Source organism: Lagopus leucura, unplaced genomic scaffold, assembly GCF_019238085.1.
Source record: "Lagopus leucura isolate 7727_CA_CO unplaced genomic scaffold, USGS_WTPT01 Super-Scaffold_806, whole genome shotgun sequence".
In the NCBI taxonomy this organism is placed as follows: domain Eukaryota; kingdom Metazoa; phylum Chordata; class Aves; order Galliformes; family Phasianidae; genus Lagopus; species Lagopus leucura.
Window position 1 is genome coordinate 8,533,978 of NW_024962260.1, and position 20,137 is coordinate 8,554,114.

The 20,137-nt window shown below is 39.2% G+C and overlaps 1 protein-coding gene across 3 annotated transcripts in view; it reads left to right on the forward strand.

Moving 5' to 3' along the window:
* The window catches only part of ARVCF (ARVCF delta catenin family member), a 210,537-nt gene that overhangs the window by 6,198 nt on the left and 184,202 nt on the right, over window positions 1–20,137 (forward strand). For all 3 annotated transcript variants that reach the window (XM_042865425.1, XM_042865424.1, XM_042865429.1), the window contains exon 2: window positions 9,199–9,267. The gene's annotated coding sequence lies outside the window, so the exon portion shown is untranslated. The remainder of the gene's footprint in view (window positions 1–9,198; window positions 9,268–20,137) is intronic.

Below are 20,137 nucleotides of genomic sequence, written 5' to 3' on the forward strand. Positions count from 1 at the left end.
GATTCTGGACCAAGGCACTTCCTTACTGCAGGCTGAGAGATAATGGAAGAGAAAAACCATTTTCCTTCTCCCAAGGCAGTATTTAGAGGTGGAGGTAAGATGTTTTTAATGTGATTTGACAGTGGAATTCTACTGAATTGTCATCCTTAAGTTTGAAACTTTGGTAGAAGTTCTTTATCAGTAACAGTTATCCTTACTGCAGTTCTTAAACTGCAATGTAATTTTGTCTTAGTACTGATATGTGTTCCTGTCTCTCACTAACTGAGAAAAGTATTTTAAGAGATTGATTCTATCCTCTGATTTTTCTAAGCCTAAAGTTGGTAAAAACTGAGGAGTGTGTGCAGATTATTATCAGGGAATTGGTAATAAGAGTATTCCTAAGAAGTAATACCTAGCTTTGTGGAGATGCTTGCTGAATCTCTTATTTGCTGCATCTCTAGTCATTATGTTGATTAGGTGACTGGCTGTGAGTCCAGTGGAAAATTACTGTGTATGTATGTTGATTTAAAAACTTTATTAGGTTTTAAGTATGACATGAAAACTTTAGCAATGCATCACAAATAATCTTGGCATGTGAAGCCTATATAAATCTTCCAGTGTAATTGCTTATGCAGATTGGTGTATACTGCAGATCTGGATTTCAATGCCAGACAAAAGTGAAATGTGCAAATGCTGTGCGCTAGCTGCCTGGATACACAGCCTGCTATTTCTGGGTGCTGTTACCATCTTTATGTCCAAATATATCTACAGTTTGTCAGCAGGTGTAATCTCAGTGTAGTCTAAAGAAATACGAATGTCTGCAGGTTTGCTGTTATTCAGGTTATTAGATGAAGTTCTAATTCTTGGTGAACTTCTGGGTTTTCTTTATTGTCACTTATGGCGTTTTAGTGATGTTCTTACTTTGTTATAGAGGGTTTTTGGTATCCAGATATCTTTGTGTAATTCTGTGATATCTCATTAACTTCTGAAATCCGTAAGATTTGGAAGATCTTGGATCATAAGGTGAACATGAAAATCCTGTGGCCTTTTTCAGCATGCACGTTTAAAACTACGCTCAGTTTTGAAGGCATTTAGTATGTTCCCAACCTAAGTAGAGTAATTCAGAGGTGCTTGAAATGTCAGTTTCAGAATACAAAACTTCAACTTATACTATTGTAAACTGCATAACGGAGCCCAGTCTCTACTCCAGATTCAATAATTCAGAGAATATTGAGCATCCATACTTGCTTTAGGCTGTAGTGGACTATATTGCCCACAATTAAACAGATGAATGCACTAATAAGGATAGGCATCCTTCTAAACAGCTCCGTCTATATTTAGCAAATTCTTCTCATTTCCCTCTCTGTAGGAGGGTACTGATGTTGGTAACTTTAACACTGAACTGTGAGCAATTGGAGCACTGTCTTATAGTATGTTTTACTTTCCCTTTTTTTTTTTTTTTTTTTTGGCCTTGTATTCTCTCCGTTCCTTTTAGATGAAGTCTTTCTATGTCCTAAGCAAGAGGCTTGCTTCACATCCTAGCTGAATGTAACAATAAGTAAAAGCCAGCAATTTGTGCTATGGAGGAGTAGGAAGAACTTGAAAGTTTCACAGGATGAATGTTCTGAAATGTATGAGGACTACAAATGAGGCAGAGAACGATGCAAAGAAATCTCCTTTTCATGAAAATCAAAGCTATAGAATCTGTAACTTCTTAGCTCGAAGAACTTTGGTTTGTGTTTTTCATCTGGAAGTAAGTTGTTTAATTCTATAGAGATTAATGTTTAGTTGAAGTCATCACATCATTTGCTGATGTCAAAAGAAGATGCAGCAACTTCTTGCTCTAATGGATCTTGTAGAGACAGGGCTCAGAGTACAGAAACCGTGGAACAGAAATGACAAAAGACAAGTCAGAGGAAGTTAAATGATGCAGTAAAGATCTGTTAGGTCATCTAGTCCATTCTGTGCAAGCTTTGTCCCTATAGCATACAAACTCTTATCTTCAGACAGGGATGTTGTACAGTGATCCAAAGTCTCCTCTTTGCCTCACTTTCAAGTACCTGATTTCTGAAGATCTCAGTGCAGTGAAGGCAGAGACTATCAGGAGCTGCTCCTGAGGTGATGAAACATGTAATGCTTGGTAACACCACTTCCTTACCTCCAGGAATTCATTTATGTGCCAAGTCAGCCCATCACCAATATAGATCTTGGGAGTACTGCATTAAAATCCAGCTGTAGTTCTTCTGATGCCATATAAACTGATGTTATTTCCTCCTCCTGCTGACTGTAGTTCCTGTTATATCCCAGTATTATTGTGTCCTCTCTTACATGCTGTTCTCCCATTGTTAGGCAGTTAGATGACTGCTATGTTTTTCCTTTACTGAAGAAATCCAAGCTAGGCCTACAGTCTTTAAAAATTTCCAAAAATATGTGCGTCTTCCAAAGGAAATCTTTGCCTCTTAAATGCATTGTTTCATTTTTAATCAAATAAGTGGACTTGCATAAGGAACAAGCACAGGAGATTAAAAAAAATAGTTTAGAGAGGGAGTATACCAACAGGTACTTGGAAGAACTGAACTTAAGGGATGCTGCTCCTCCTGTCACTATTGTGACACTTCTGACCTCAGTAACGCTACCTATTTCAGGACCATGTGTCTAAGGGAAGGGTTTACTAACTAAGAGATGACACGGAGTGTTAGGTGATGCTAGCATACTAGCCTGGGAACTGAGACAGTGAAAAGGTGTTTTCCCTATCAGGAGATGGGCATTAGTTGTACTGAAAGAACCACAAAAAATAAGCAGTTTATGCATAAATAAAACTGTTTATTGGCTTTTTATTGCTTCTGGCTTTTGAGCTACAGGCTCAATACCTGTGGAATAATGAATAACCACTACTGTGCTTTGAAAGTGCTGTTTTACTTTATTAAACAAATTGGCTACTGATGCCTGCAGTGAAAGAGCTTACAGGTGCCAAATGCAGTTCTGTCTGCTGCAATAAAACAGCTGGGAAAAGGAGGCTGTAGGCTGGAGATTGTGTGCTCTGTGGTTGTGCTGCGTGGGTCCACCGGTGATGCAGAAAGCCGGGCCTGTGGGAAAAAGCTTTTTAGTCTTTAGAGTGTAGTTTGTCGTGGTACCACAAAGGAGGGGAAAGACTAATGAGGATTGCAGAACAAACACAACTATTTCCTGCTGAAATCTATGGGAAAGCAGCTGGTTGTGCAAAGGAGAGATTTCTTATACTTCTTGTTTTCTGAAACCACAGTTGTATCTCGGTATCTTCAGAGATGAATTTTGAAGAACAGAGTGATTGTTTCAGAGGGTGAAGTTTGAGCTGTAGTCTGTAGGAAAGGCTGATCTTCCAGGAATTTTGGACTTTAGTTAAATTCATCAGTATGGTGCAGAGATTTCAGAAGCTTTGCTGTCATTATAGTGGCTCAGTTAAGAAAACAAGAATTTCAGTGTTTGATTTGAATCAGAGCTTTATGCTGTCTGTAAATCTATTGAGGATATCTGCATGTAGGTTACACTGTGTACCGCTACACTGAATGTAATTGTTTACCATTTTGAGATTGCTGTAAAAGGAATCAATACCTGTTACTTTGCTTTTCATTACTGAAAGCATCTGAAATGTTGACCAGCTTTATCTTACTTGTGTGGAAGGGATCTCAAAGCCTTTACATACACATCATTCGACCTACTAGGACAGCCTTCAAGGAGCTGTCAGGCTTAGACTGTCACTTGCTTTCTGACTTGATGAACTGAAGTCTAATTAGGAGGACCCTACAGTACAGATACAGATCACAGGTGCACAGTGTGGGGAGTCCAGAATGAAAATAATGGTTTTAAAAAGATCCCCAGAATAGTCTTCCTTCTTTTAGAGTTCAAGATTGATTACTTAGTGACTCCAGTAGCTGCATAGATGAAAAATATTTGCAGCGAGTTGGCAAATTCTAGTTGGGAAAGAATTCTTTCGAGATATTTAATTCTATTGAAAGCAAAATAGGAAAGGGTTTATGCATGTATATGAGTTGCATCATTTTGGTGTTAGTCATTAATCACTGGATACTCTTTACATCAGTGCAGTTTGACTCAGTGTATGTGAATCCCTGTGTTTTAAGAGAACTGTGAACAGAATTGACTGTTTCTTGGGAAATATTTGGCATGTCTCTGCCTCAACATAGTCCTTACAGCAAATACCACCTGGGTTTTTTCTAATGAAGAAGAAAAAACCTACAGACGAAAAACCCAACACCCAATTGAGTATTCTTGTCGTTTCACATGAACTCCAGCGGCTGATTTCTGATAAAAATTTCAACATTGATTTTAATACAGATTTCTCCCAATTCCATCTCAGAATTGTTCTCACTTGTGTTTTGGAGGCCAGGCAAGCAAACTGTAGGTTCTTCATGAGAAGTTAGGTATGTAAATGTCTTTGGTAGTACGAACTTGAAAGAAACTTATAAAGCATGTGGAACACCAAGACAGAATCCAACGGCTGAGAGTAGGCGTCGTATCCAAGAGAAAAATACATGCGTGTGGTGTGTGTCCCAGCTGATGGGGAGTTCAGAGCAGTCACTGGAAGGTGCAGGAATCCAGCTCTGCATTATTGGACCCGGAGGCCATACTGTGTCATAACTAATGCATGCAGGCTTGTTCAATAAAATTCATGGTCATACATCTCGTTGTCGTTTTCGGAGCTCATTGATTTAAGTAGCTCTCACCAGTACAGAATAGTGCACCAGGCAGCGCAGCACAGTGTGCTGGTAGGAACTAAGCGAAGGGTTGTGTTTCAATTGAAAGTTGAGAGGAAAAACTGCCCGAAGGTGAACCAAACACTGGAACAAGTTGTCTGGAGAGTCTGTGGAGATCTCATTCTTGGAGATTTTCAGAACCTGACTGAGAAGATTGTAATTTGCTTAGACTAACGCAGATATTTGGAGGGAGCCTGGAGTAAAGGGGTCTTCATAGGCCCTTTGTGTATCCGTCATTCTAAGGGAAGTATTTAGTAATTAAATGTTCTTCAAATTATTTTCTCTTTTGCAAGAGGAAACAAAGTTGCAATGATCCTAATGGTGCAAGAGGCAATCTCCACCCGCCTTTCTTGACCAGCAACTGTAACCCATCAGTGAGTCCCTGAGCGAAGGCAAGGAGTGTGAGAGCAGAGCCGGATGGACAGAGCTGTGCAGGCAGGTGGGGATGTGGCTGCAGTTCCACCGTAGCATTGCTAGCATCAGCATTTAAGAAGCCCCATTTCAGGGGCTGACACAGCTGTCTCTCTTTTTACTTTATTTGTTGCTGTTTTTATGTATTTTGGTCATTTTTAACCAGTGTAGTTGTATCTGCTGAGATTCTACCTTAATCTCCAACTTCTAGTTGGAATCTTAAAGAATTTTAAAACATTTATTTAAATTTAAAGGCTTCTGCTGTCACTGCATGCAGCTAGTTTGAAAGCACATTGAATATAATCTTCTAATGAGTTTGGGCTTTATGATGGAAGAAATGCACATCTCATGATTTTCTTCATTTCTATTTGGTATTTTGTGCTTGGTGAGTAATATTTGCAGTGGCTTTTCTACAAAACCATGTTAGTAACAGCAGCAGGAAGCCATAGTTAGCTCAGCTGGAACATTTTTGTCTCTAGGGTTCTTGTTTTTGCATTAAGAATAAGAAATAACTGCCTGCTTATCTTTGTAGTATTTTGATTCCATTCTTCTGCTCATCCCCTTTTCTTGTTCAGTGTTATTTTATTAGTTAGATTTAAGGCAGATGCTAGGCATAGTAAATCCAAGTTGATTATAACAGATACTGTCTGGCGTTGGCATGTTTGTAACTAGGAAGATGAAAACAATGGGCAGTAAATATTTTGGACAAGCTGAAAGAAGTTGCTAAAATCATTCATCATTATCTTGTCTGCTAGGCTGTGTAAACCAAACAAATCATTTCCTTTCATTTGTGTGCATTTTTGAATAGCCTCAGAGCTGTTCTGATGCTGTTTGGAGCTGTATTTTTGCTCAGCACTCACTGCTTTTTGTTGACTTATTTCATGTTTCTGTCCCTTAACTTGGTAAGTGCAATCCTCTTGTAGAGGGTGTGCTGCTGTGGGACAGTCCTGGAACTGAAGATCTGTGCTTTTCATCTCTACAACTGGGCTGCATGAAGAGGCCTCAAGGACACATTTGTAACACTGAAATAAAGGTGCTTAGCCTCTGCTTAAAATCCTGTACTGTGGGACTGAGTTACCCAACGAGCATGTTTTACTGTTCTCATGGGGGTGAGGCCTGAGTTGTTAAATCTGTGGCAGCAAAATGAAACAGTCTTAAAATCAGGTCATCATCTTCAGCATCATAGAAGGTCGTGCCCTTGTCAGCCAGCATTGGTTCAGCATAACGTTCCAGTCAGAACTGTCTGTGTGATGCCTGGAGTTGTTCTCTGAGTCCTTCACCCTTTGTTTGGAACTGCTGATATGGTGGGACTCTTGAATATTTATGAGAGACTTATTAAGGTGGTCCTTCCTGCAGTCAGAGTGTAGATCTGCTGGCTCTTGCTAAGGGGTGTGACTGAATTGTCTAGAAGCTCATCATGAGCCACTACATCAAGTACTCTTTTCTCTGATTTTTCCTTCTTAGTGGTGTATGTTAAGCCGTGATACTTTGGCAATTTCAAAATACAGTTCTACTCGTGCTACTTCTGTAGTTCCACTGCTGCTTGGTTCCTGATAAGTTCAGATCTCTTGACACTTGGCGTTTCAATTGCAATGTTATTAGAAAAGTTTAGTCAAAGCCAGGAGGCTTGCTCCATGGCACTGCGTTCCCTGGATTCACTTGCCTGGTGTTTGGCTCAGCTCCATTGCACGAGGGTGTTCAAAATCACATTGCATCCACACCCCTTGCAACTTGCAGGTATGTGGCTTGGGAAGGTTGGAGGCCTGCTTTAACAGCAGGTGACTGTCCTTGTCAAGAGCTGTGCTGGTCTTGTCGCAGTGTGTGCATCGTATGCATGAATTTCTGTTCCTGGCAGTAAAATGCTGAGTAGTGTTTGCTTTTTAATCACAGGGAGATCACCAGCATGTGGAATGTTATTCTTGGGCTACATGGCTCAAAAGAACAGAAAACCGTAGATATAAGATGCATAGTTGTAAGCTATATAAAATTATTAATTCTTCCTGAAATCTTAGGTGATATTGGCATTTGTAGTGTACAGACTTGTAACTTGAGTGACATCTTGATTTTCATAGTGAAATAGCTTGCCATTCAGCTTTTTTCTCTTGATCAGTGAGATGCTTTTTTTTTTAATTAGGCCATTATTTTTAACTTCTTCCCTCTCTAGGAGCAGGATCCTTCTAAATGGGTCACAGAATGTGCTTAATTACAAAAGAATAATTTTAGAAGAATAATCCAAGTAACTCCTGATTTTTTTTTTTAACTCTGTCACATTATGCCCCCTGTGTCTGCTTAATGTTATCTGTCTTTGGTTAAGGCAAAACTTAAAAAAATAAAAATAATAATAATAAAAAAAAAATATTTTAACAGGGAAAACAACAGCAGAACTTTGCTTCACAGCTCCTAATCAAGAGGGTCAGCAGGTGAAGTCTGAACTGCTGATAATAATTCTCCTCCAAAGTTTTGTTTCTGCCCGGGGTTGGGTTGGTTCTTGTTCCACACACTTGTGGCTCTGCCGTCTCTCTCAGTGCTGCTTCTGGAACAAGCAGCCCCATTCATTGACATTTCCTAACTGGATTTCCATGCATGTGCTCTGCTTGGTGGTGTGCTTCGTATCTGTGATTTCCCCTTTGTTCTGCAGTACTCAAAATCATTTTCCTTATTGGACTAAACACAGTGCTTTGTTTACCTTCAGCTAAGTGGATTAGCTTTCATCAGGTGTTCTTTTGAAGGCACTGTAATTGCTGTATTAAGAGAGAGCTTTGCCTTGAATCTTGTAAGTTGGGAAATAATATATATAAAATTTACTGTGGAAGGTGAAGGTGCACATGGAGATCACACGGCTCTTGTAAGGCAGCCAAGTGCTGACTGGCTCACAGGAATGGGGGTGAATCAGGTCTCCTTTCCTGTGCAAACCCAGTCCTGCACGCTCACTGTACTCTGTGTTAGGTGCAGGCTCAAATGCCACTTTCAAGTATCAAATCAGATGGATTCCTGAGTCAGAGGCAGGTAAAATAGTTGGAGATGTGTGGTCTGTGGTGTTAAAATAAACATGCATGAAGAGCAGCTGATCAGGATTTTGCAAAGTGAAGTCTGAAACAGTGTTTGTGTTCTCTGGGAATTACTGTTTAGTGTGATTGTTGACTTGAAAAACTGTCCAGCTTCCTTTTAACTTCTCAGAATGTATGTTTTGTATGTGTGTAGCAAGTAAGCTGAACCACTGTCATCTCAGTCATGTTGACTGGAAAATTACGGACTGTCTTCCTTTTTAAAAACTGCTTAACTACATCGGAGTGATTAAAGACCATACAGCTACTGGTATCTTGTAGCATTCTGTGTTGTGGCATTGGTCAGTGGTAAAATGAATGAAACCAACTGGCAGTATTTTCTTTATGATTTGTTCATGTGTTTTATTTCAGAGATGCTGATTTATCTTTCCTGTAGTAAATAGCCCTTAATATAATGAGGCTAAATCAAAGAGATTGGATAATTAATATGACAGAGTTAAATATTTATCAATTTAAGATCCTTGTGAATACGGTCAGTGTTCATGTACTATGTATTCATGCAGTCTTTTACAAATGAAAGGTTTTTTTGTGCCTTCAATTATTGTGGCTATTGCAGAACTCTTCTGATGTGCAACAGAGAAATGGATTCTAGTTACTAAGAATCATCACTTTGGTTTTCAGTTTACCATTGAGCTACTGAAATAGAGCATGTGATCAGAATGATTTTATTTATATATAACACTTCAGCTGTTTGACTTCTTGTTACTGTAGACTTACAGCAAATGATTTTGTGAGCCAGAGGTTTCAGTAGAAACGTGTTCCCTTACTGCAGCGTTGAAACCAGATAAGAAACTTCTGATGTGAACTTGGTCTCCCAGAAGCAGCAAATCTGGGGTTGGTGGAAGTCTTGTCTTAGCTGTTACTGCCTAGGGACAGCAGTGCAGAATTGGTGAGCTGCTTATAGCAGTGCCCCACTGCTCAGCTCAACAAGCTGTTGGGCACTGGTTATGTAGTTTTTGCTCGGAGTTTGATCAGTTTCTTATGTTTTTCAGAAATATCCATAACTTTGATTTCTGCTTTATGAACAAGAGAAGGGACCTAACAACTCCCTGAAAAGAGTGGTAAGAGCCAGAATTTCATTACATTGACTCCTTTTATTAGCAATGTACACTCATGGCTGAAAAATGTGGAAGGCATAACGGTTACTAATTTAATTCTTGCTGCTTACTGTTCTAGACAGTCTCACAATTGTCACTTCAGACAAATGAAGTGATGAAAGACTCATTCATTTTTTTAATAATGGTCTTTAGTAGCTTTTGTCAAACAGGAGGGTTATTGAACTGTGTGCCCAAGATATGCGAGACTTTTAACTAGTCTGCTTGGCAATCTGTCACACAAAGACATTTGTCTATGTAGCCAAAATGCAGAATAATTAACTATATGTAATATAGCCTCCCAAACTTCATAAAAGAACCTTTGCAAAATGTTTTGTTCTGCTGCTGTCCTGCTTTTAAGGCAAGAGGTCTGGCTTCAGTGTTCCAACAGCTTGCTGTCAGCCACTCTGAGCACTTGTGTTCATTGTGTTCAGACTTCATCTGAGGTCGTTCTCTGAACTGTATGCATAGTAGATGAGATGTTAGCTATTTTTCTATGCAGTGGTAAAGCTTTTTGGTTTCTAGAGTCAAAGAATTGGCACTGTTTAGAGCTTTTGAAGGAATACGATTCACCCTGAAGTCTGTGGCATGTTAATTTAACAAAGGTAATGTTAATTTAACAACCTTCACTGTATGTCTGTCTGTGCAGCGGCATGCTTTCTGCCATGCTGGACCCTTTTGCTGCCCTAAGTGCTCTTGACAGAAGAGTACAGCCAGTGCAGTTGAAGACCAAGTGATGCATTAATTTGTATGACTTAGGATGGAAGCTGTTCCTGTGTAAACAAACCAGACAGTTTTTGTTTATACACAGAAAAACCATCCAAATTGGGGTAAAAGGACTTTAAAAAGTTTTTAAAATTACTATAGCCAGAAGATGGTTCCATTTGCTAAGTATGGAATCAAATTATCCAACTTTGCCAAGCCTTAGTTTTCCAGTTTTATTTCTCATAATGTTCTCTTTATAACTTTGCTTCAGACAAAGAATTTTGGTTGAAAGATGGAAATAAATTAACATAGAACAAGAAATACTGGAAGTTGCTGGTTTTGAATTTTCTGAACAGTATAGAAAATATGGAAAATTTCTTCAGAGATTTTTCACTGTAACTGTAATCCAGAGGTGAAATTTGCAATATTTAGACCAAAGGCAAATAACTGCAGAGGTGAAAGGGAATGAAGTGATAGGAAGTAGAAGTACATAGTTAACCAAACAGTGCCTCTGTTCAAAACTAGAAGAAAGTAGCAGGCTATGTCCACTGGCAGTTGACTTCTGATGCCTGATGTGGAAACATGAGCAACCTATTATGATTATTCTTCAGCCTATTTGTTACTAAGGGTGTGCTGCTCTGAAAATGTTCCTGCTCCTTCTTCACTGAAGAAATAGCAGTAATTGTGCATCATTATCAAGACATTTTCTGTAGAGTTTGTGACTGAGACTGATTTGCTTGTTTCAGAAGGGAGGTGTGCTCTGTGCTCACTTTAAAGAATGTGTCACCCTTAATCAGGTGTGCCATACATTTTCGGAATGGCAATGCTTTCAATTTATTGCTCATCAGCTGTGGAGATCACTGGGTAATTCCTTCACAAGTGCAACTTGTAAGCTCACATTGCTTATATGTATTTTAGGCTTGTTTTGGTATTTGCTTTTGTATTTGTTCACAATTTATGATAATAAAATAGAACTGTGCTTTTCTCAAACCATAGCTCTGAAAAGCTGGAGCTGTTTGGAACTGTTCTTGTTCTTGCAAAGGTCAGCAGAAGAATTTCTGTGGCTTTTAGTGAAAGTAGCGTTATACTGTCTGAGTGGGAAGAATTTTTGCCTTCTCTCTAGAATGGCTTATAATCATCTCTAGGGTAAAGTTGCATGCAATCTCATTAACTGTTGTACTGTTTGATTATGAAAATTTTTGGGAATTGCAATTTGTGACAGAAATAGCATTTTAACCTATAAATGTTTGCAGTAATAAGAAACCTGTGCTGAGTAATTTTAGAATGGAATTTCCCTTTCATGTAGCGTGGATGTGTGGATGTTAATTAGTGACTTCCTTATGCAGCTCTCAGCTATTTTTATCTGGTATATCTGACACCAAATTTATTTATTTTGAATTTAAACTTCTGTTGTTTCTGTGATGTAATTTGCAAATTAAGTCTGACCTTTTCTATGTTGCATGCTTTAGAGTTTACCTTTTTATGTGATCATCTTGCAAATGATTGCACAAGCTTCTCAGATTTGCAGCTGAGTCCTATTTTTGCCTTCATTATTATCCTTGATTCTAGTGCCTTTGGTGATATTGAATGGTCTTAAGGACTGTTGAATGCTTATGGACGATATACATGCATTTGATTTCATTTCACTTATTTGTGACGGAATTATTTTAAATGGTTTTGAAATTAAAAATGGTTACTTAGTAGAAAACATAGAGGAGTTTACCTTGATGCTGCTTATGACCTGGCACGGTTTATCGATGGCTTTGTGGTGTGGCCAGCTTTAGAGCTGACCTGGTGTTAACCTGCATGAGGCAATCACCAGGCGCTGCCTGGACACAATGCCTGAACCTCATCTGTGCTGTGAGCTGTCGCGGCTGCGACCCAGTGAAGCAGAGAGCGTAGGGGGGAATTCCAAGTCTGTCACACAGCTCCCATCACTACAGGAGCACTGTGACTCATGTGATTGTGAATTAGTCCATTTATGTTCTTGTTAAATGGAACTTGAGTTCTTTGAAATCTGTCAAAGCAGTCAGCTGTGGATCATACAAACAAAGGAGTTACTACAGACAGAAATACAGCAGCAGGCTTCTCATGTCTCACACTAAAAGGAAAACATACCTGGAAATAGGCACTGCAATAATTCAAGAAATCAGAACCATTTCAATTCATGTTTCTTTTCTTGGGTGCTATTTCAGTGCTAATCATTCACTTTTACCAGAAGGGAAAAAAATCAGAACCTAATGTGGGGACCTGGCATTAGTGAAGACTACATGGAGAGCTGGGCTTACAGTTCTTGGAAGATTACATGATTCTGAATCCACGAGGACCTGTTGGAAGTTGCTGCCCTTTGTGCTTCAATCTTGTAGCAAAGGTGAGAGCAGCAGGACCTGCCCTGCAGCAACGGCACAGCAGGCACCAGGCTGTGGTTGTTTTGTTTCTTCCAGTTCGTTGTTTGTGGGGCGACTTACGAGACAGCATAAGATAGGCTGTATTATCAGAAATACTATAGCTTTTATTATAGCTATTACAGCTTGATCATGTAGTATTTTAATGAGTCACAATTAACGTCAGGGAGTACCAACATCTGCAATACTGATCAGCAATGCAGATGGATGTTATCTTTACTTGTAGTTAATTGATTTATTGAAGTGATACATCTGACTGGCTTGTCAGCAAAATGTCTTGCAAAAGTACTTAGTGTGAAATGGAGTTTCATTGAATCATCTAGGTAAGGCTGGCCTTAGAAGTGGACTTTCACATGCTGAAATCTGTGATGCTTCATAACGTGCTTTCTTGCTTTCTATTTTGTGGTTCAGTGAAGACTTGCTTTGTCTAAAATGTGTTGGTATTCAAAACTTGCTATTTTGGACCTGAAAGGCACAATGCATAGGCACTATATGCATGTGCCTGCTTACTAATGTGGTTCTGTCAAAAAAAAAAAAGTTGCACCTATGCACACAAGTATTGAAAACACTCCTCATCCTCATAGAATGAGCTTTCATCTTGGTTAAATATGCAGTTTAACTCAGTGATATCTGTTGTGATACATTCTTCGGAGCCGTGTGGATTTCATCATGTTGACTGAATTGGGAGATTAAAAGTTTAGGATTTAATCCACACTTCTGTAGCTGGAGTCATGGTGGTCCTTCTTAGTATTCGTTCTGTGCTGCTGGAAACATCTCTGGTAATACCAGAGTAAAATTGGCCTGTTCTATTAAAACTACAGTGAATAACACTTTTAAGACCCAATCTCTTGATTTACACTTCTTACAGCAACATATAATAGAATTGGCAAGACATGAATGCTAGATGAATTTTCTCTTTATTTAGCTCCATTAAAATCCCTTCCAAGCAGATAAAGGAGATTTAGTTGATGAGGAAAATTAAACAATAAGCATAAAGCATTATTTAGAAATAGCTTTGAAAAATATCACATTCTTATCTTTCCCACTTTAGAGACGCATCCTCTTCAATTAACTTCCAATTCCAGAACTGATGGAGATGCAGTTGAGATACAGCCATATTTCACCAGCTGCACCATGCACCACACAACTGTTTTTAATTGGTTTTTTTTTCCCCAGGTATTAAAAAGTATACTTCGTGAAAAATGACAGGCAGTTATATTGGCCTTTGCTACTGTTTTGATGTTTTGCAATTTTAGTATTATTTTTCTATTGTAAATATTTTGAGATTATACTGGAGAGAAAAGCTGTTGATTGAATGCTGCCCTGTTTTTTCTCTCCTCCCCATAAAGCTGTTTGCTGGTTTGACCAAAACAACAAGGATGTTCCTGAGGAAGTCTTCAAAAACTGACTTGTCAGCTTCAGAGTTGAAACTCACTGAAGATTGTCAATAAGAATTTTCCAGATTTTTTTCCTCATATAACATAACTGGTCCTTCCTCTGAAAAGCTGCTATGCCTAGTTCTGTATTCTTGACATTATTATGCATGTATTTGAGGCCTGGTTCAAAATATAACTGCCACCCTTGCCTTTTAGATTTGAAGCTGTGTTCCCTCCATTTGAAGTGCTATGCTCGGGGAGTCTTCAGTTGGCCAGGGAGTTCTGGCAGGGGCTGCTCCCCTGGGACGAAAAGGAAATACGCTGTGATATGTTTCAGACATTGAAAGCAAGGCTTGTTCTTCCTCTTCTTCCTGACTGGAATTCCAGTAATGGTTTCAGTTTTATCAGCACCCACATCAGTAAAAAGGAGGCTTTGCTCTTTGCAGCTGCTACCTACCATTGCAAAGATGGGTGCTAAGTATTTTTATTTGGGAAGATGGGGATATGTTTATGGCTTTAAAACGATCGCAGTACATTCTTCTATTGAAATTATCTTCTGCACGTTCTTGTAATTAAATCACAGCCTGCTGTGTGGTAATTCTTCGGCTTTCCTGAAATGTCTTCCACTTAAAGAATCAGAATTGATATTTACCACAGTGAGCTTGAGGACAGAAGATTTAATTCACAGTACTTCAATGGAAACAGTTCACAGTACTTCCTGTTTTGAGAATTTCTTCTCTTAGTGCTAGACACTTGTGGAAAATAACTGCAGACTTTCTTTGCAACTTCTACTATATACAGGCATAGGACACTGTTTTTACACAGATTTAATGTTTTATTTGGTCACAAAGGTAGTTTTCAGCATTCTTGGAGGAAGCTGGATGAAGATTCGGTTGGTCTCAGTGCATTTCTAGTTAAAGTGAGCAGCACAAAGGTGAGATGGTTTCCAACATGTAATGCAACAGCGTGTCTCTCAAGAAATTGTGCTTTGCTTTTTTTTCAGATCTGAATTTGGTGATGTTTGTAAACAGCCTTGTAACACATCACTGAGGTCAAAAGAGAGAGAAACACTGAATATTCCACCAAAGGCTTTATGAAAGGAGTGTTGAATTGTAGCTTGCTAATTAGTGCCTGTTGAACACTTCTGGTGATTGTCCCTTCACAGGCAGCTCTGGTGAGACACTCCTTGAGTACGGTGCTCAGTGTTGGGCCTCACTGCAAGAAAGATGTTGAGGCCCTGGACTGTTTTCAGAGGAGCAGTGAGCCTGAGGGGTCTGAGCACAAGTCTTAAGGGAGTCTGAGGGAAGATCTGAGGGATCATCCACTCTGGAGGAGGCTTGGGCTAACTGTATCGCTCTGGAACTCCCTGAAAGGGTGTGGGGAGGGGGCGGTTGGCTCTTCTCCCGGGTGGCAAGTGAGAGGACAAGAGGTAACTGCTCTGAGTTGTGCTGGGTTGGGATTAAGAAAAGATTCTTCTTGGAAAGAGTGGTAATACTTTGCGACACACAGCCTACCTGGATTTTTGTGCTTTTGAATTCAGAACTAGTCAGGCCATCCTGGCAACTTTGGTTATGGAAGCAACGTCTGCTGAAGATCAGAAATGGATCCGACCATTTAATTTGAAGTTTTCATGCAATCTGCATTAGTACATAACTATTATATAGTAAACAGTTAGTCCTGTTTATTGTATGGGAGGCATGATGGAGGTCAAGTTTTCCGGTCCAGCAGAGAGCCTTGAAAAGTTCAGCTTGGCAGGGTGGTACATGAGGTAATAAAAGCTGCGTGGTTTCTTGACAAAGTCAAGAGCAGGAGAAGCTGTCAGACAACTGTAATACTCATATCATTCAGCTTGTATTGAAGCTATGCTGGAAAAGGACAAATACTGAAAACACACTTATTGTCTTTAATGTCAGCAGATACAGCAGTGGGAGTTCTCAAATTTGGTAGAGCTTACTAGTAGATGTGTCTACTGGCTGGCTTTCAGGCTGAGCAAGTTACTGTGCTCAATGGGGTGCATAATTTTTCACGGATGGAAGAAGTTGTGTACAAGCTAAAGACTATGGGAAAAATGTCTTTGGTCACAATGGAATTTGTCAAACACACGTGTGTGCTGTGGAGTTGTTCACGCTTGTAAAAGGCTGATTGACTTCCTTACGGCTCAGTTTGGATATGAAAGTTTTTGCCTTTTTTCCTGTGTAAAACACAGAAAAGAATGCTGCTGCCTCACTCAGTGTGCTTGGTGTCTCACTAGCTTTGTGGGCTGCTCATTCTCTGCTTAGATTATGAGAGCAGATGACTTACAGCATAACACTATATTCATTTGTCTTTCTGCTCTTGGAGAGAGACGCAGCTTGTTTCACAGTATACCACAGTTATAGGAGAAAAGGTTACTCAGCCTTTCTGAATGTTACTGCAATTTTTGTGAGTAATGTGCACAGATTACATTTTGTACCTTGGCCTCATGGTCAATAACTCTTCTTATTATGTAAACTTTTGCTAATTCCTGCATATAATGTAACTCCTTGTCTCTTTGGGAAGGCAGCAATGGAAATGATAGTAGTGGCAATGGATTTTGATGTTTTTGGAAAGCAAATTATCCTGTAGTGAATTAGAAGACCGTTCTTGATCAGAAACTGTTGATCAGTTGTGAAATAATCAAACTACCTTACAGTGTGACTAAAGCTGCAAATTCTTAATATTCATCTAATACTGTAGGTGTAAAATTGAGTAGAAGTAATTTTATCTTGGTCCACTGAAGTGAAGTTAATTGAAAGAGGAGCAGTGCAGGAAAGAGTGGCATTTTATTTTGTCACACTGTGACTACAAGGTATTTCAGAATAGTATGAGTTTGTTAAGAGGCAGTTCTTGCTGGAAGGGATAAATGTGGGATTGTGTATGTCAATTTATAATAGGAAAGGAATTTCATTAGCACTACTATTCATTTGTGCTGTGGGAGGAAGAGTAAAATAGATTCTCATTGACTTAAAATGTCACTGTCAATTCTGGCTGCTGGAATTCTCAGCAGTTCGTTGGTTGAATATGTGGAAGAAAATAGGGCTGAGGATCAGCCCTGTTCTCTCTAATTAGGATCCTTGGGGTTTTGTGTGGGCTTATGTTTGTTGCAAGACATCATGCTTTTTCATTTTTTCCTCATACCCAGGTGCTCTTTGATTTCTGATAGTGCTTCCTTTTTAATTCTGGAATGCAAACTGCCCTCTCAACTGCAAAAATACAGTTTCCAGTGCCTATATTCCATACCTTCCTCTTTCTGTTCTCCTGGAAAATCCTTGACATTTCTTTGCTTGCTCTTTCCTGCATAATGTTTATGCTATTTTCTTGTCTGACTGCTGGCTGCCCTTTCTTTAATATTTCTCTTTAGCTTTTGCTTATTTTACCTTTCCAAGAGCTGTACAATGAATCTGTATTTTCCTTTTCCTTCTTCACCATTCTATTTTCTGCTCTATTTTTTCTTTCTCAAAGTTCTAGTTTAGTCCTTATTGGGCACTGTTTGAAATTGAGATCTCCAGTGTCTTCCAGTTCCAAACAGATGGATTTACAGTCAGGTTTATAGCATACAGGAGGCATACACAATTAAAGATATTTACTCTTGGTTAATTTCTGATTGTTTTGTAGTAGCAGTCTTAACACCTTGCACTTTCCATTCAAAATATGGCTTTAGTTGAACTACTGCTTTTCAAAATATTTCCACTTACCTATGAAGTCATAATTACAGCATTCATTGCATTTGAATATAATTTCTGCGCTTAGGATTCTCTTCCCATCTTGGGTTAAATAAGGCTTTCCTCTTAGTTATTGCTTTTTCCCCCTTACTGGAATCTGCATTTTTGGACCCTATCTCCTTTATCAGTTATAGTGTAATGTTTCTAATGAGATTCTCATATGTGTGGAGGAGCTTTCATCATTTAGAAACATGATAACCTCACTTGTGTCCTTTTTTAGAATGTGTGACCCATTGATGAGAATGAGTTGAACATCTATGTTCTAAAGTTGGTATCTTCAATTTGGATTTGATTAGAAAAGAGTTGCTAAGCTTTTTCTGTCACAGCCCTGATGCTTAATACAATTACATGTTCAAGCTTCCTCCTAAAAATAGTTGGTGTTTGTGTTTTGGTTGCTGTGTTGTCATATGATTTGGAGGTGGTTTCAGAATGCTGTATCTCTGGGTAAAATCCTTTTTCTGATTTTGACCAAAATTAATAGCAAAGACAGGCGCTGTTTCCAAAATAGTGATCAAAACTTACATACAAGAAAATTGGTTAGAATTTTAATGAAACCTGATGATCTTGTCCCTGCCCTGATCTTCTCTTCGTCTCTGAAAAGAAATTGAGCTCCTTCACTCTTAAAGCATTTTCCTCTCAGATCTGCAGGAGATGATATGCTGAAATTAACTTTGGCAGGAAGCCATAATGTATGAATGTGAGAAGGTTAACGTTTGCTAATAAGGAGTAGTAGTTGCTGGATGTTGATACTGTCTTTGCTTTGCCTGCTGTTTCAGTGGCCTAGACTTAGTTCAGTCTACTACTTAAGCATATTTGCTTTGTTGTTTACAGTTGATTTGACTCTTCAGTATATCTGAGGAAGATGATACTATAACATAGGATCCGTATGTTGCAGTGACAATCTGTGCCTCGGCACATCAAGTGGGGGAACTGATTTATGACTGGTGATAAGTCTGCTCTCTTCATTTGCCTAATTGACATAATATCTGTGGGTTTGTGAAAAGGAAAAGGTGGTTGCAAGTCAACATTTGCACTCCCCTTTGAGGATAGTTAGCTGTGAGGAGCCTAGAGGAACAGCAGAATGGAGAAGTTGAAGTGGCAGACCTGTTTGAGCATTAAGCCTTCTATAAAAAAAAAACTATTTCTAAATAGCTGGTCTCTTAAACATGTACAGAATTTTACGATGCATAAATTGGCAAGTAGCAAGCACAGAGACTTCAGAGTGACGAGTGGCTGACAGGGTGCAAGACCGAAACTGTGTTTTATTCATGGATTGTGAGGTCAAGAAGAAATGCTGCTGGGAAGGGGGTGGCAGATGAAGGAGAGACAGAACCCAGGAGCTAGAGAATCCATTGGATTACTGAACCACATTGTCAAGCTTCTTTTTGACAGTTACAACTCTGGCTTGTAACTTTTAGATGCATTTTATTTTCATGAATTGTTCTTCTCCCAGCTCTCATGACATCACTGACAACAGCTGCTTCCAGTGTCACCACCTGAATCTTCCTAAACTTCAGTTTGTTCACTCACCTGTGAAGCAAAAGGTAGAAACTGTTTTGTTTTGCTTTATTTCCACCCCCTGAGCTGCACTCCTTCCCCACTCTGTGCCCTCAGTGAGTTGTGAACCTTATAATCACTTCGCTTGGGAAAGACCTTTAAGATCATCGCATTCATTGTGCACTGATTGAAGTGGGAAGAAAAGTATGTGTTGTCCTACGTAGGGCTGTGGGAAGGGAGTGAATTATACCTGCTTGGAAAAAAAAAATTCCTAAACAAAGCAGTGGCCTATTTTGATCCTGAAATCCATGAAGTAAATACATCACAGTTTCTGCTTTAGCGTTATGTTGATTTTTCTTTTCTCTGGAATTGGCAAACTAAACTTGCTTTAGAGCAAAACCAAATAGCATCTGAGGCAATTCTATGCCTTGTGAGTTACTGGAGAGGACATCTGGTACATAAAGCTTGTTTTCACTGTGCTAGCTCCTCTCCCATTTCTCTTAATCCCTTTAGGAATCTCGGTTTTAACCATTATTGAACAATTTTTAGAGGCTGGTTAACCGCTGCAGGGGAATGGAAGGAATTTTAAACATGATCTCCCTTTCCCCTTACATTTGTCTTTTCCATGATTGCAGACCTTTCCTGCAAATTCTAACAAAACATGCCAGATGCTAAGGTATGCTTTGATAATACCGAAACCTGTCACCAAAATCGCTGTCTATGCTTGGGGTCAAAGGATGTTCAGGGCAATTATTTTAAATCCTTGAAATTCTGTATCTCTGCAATAAATCTATAGAAGAGATAAAGTGAGCTATTTTCTTAATTTCTCTTCTTAACTGACAGTCTGATAAGTGAAGGCAGGGCTGCTGGTTTTTTGTGTGTATGACAGCAGTGGCAGTGTAGGAGATGTGAACTTTCTCCGTAGTCACACAGAACAGGATACAGCTCAGACCAATCTGGTCAAACATGAACCTTAGGAATAACTTTGTGCCTGATTCTCTGTCTTTTGGTTGAGCAAAAATCTCAGTAATGAGCTCACTGAAATGGGGCTGCCTATGGAGGCTCTCCTAAGGAGTCAAGATGTCAAATCATCTTAAAGGTGCTTTCTCAATAG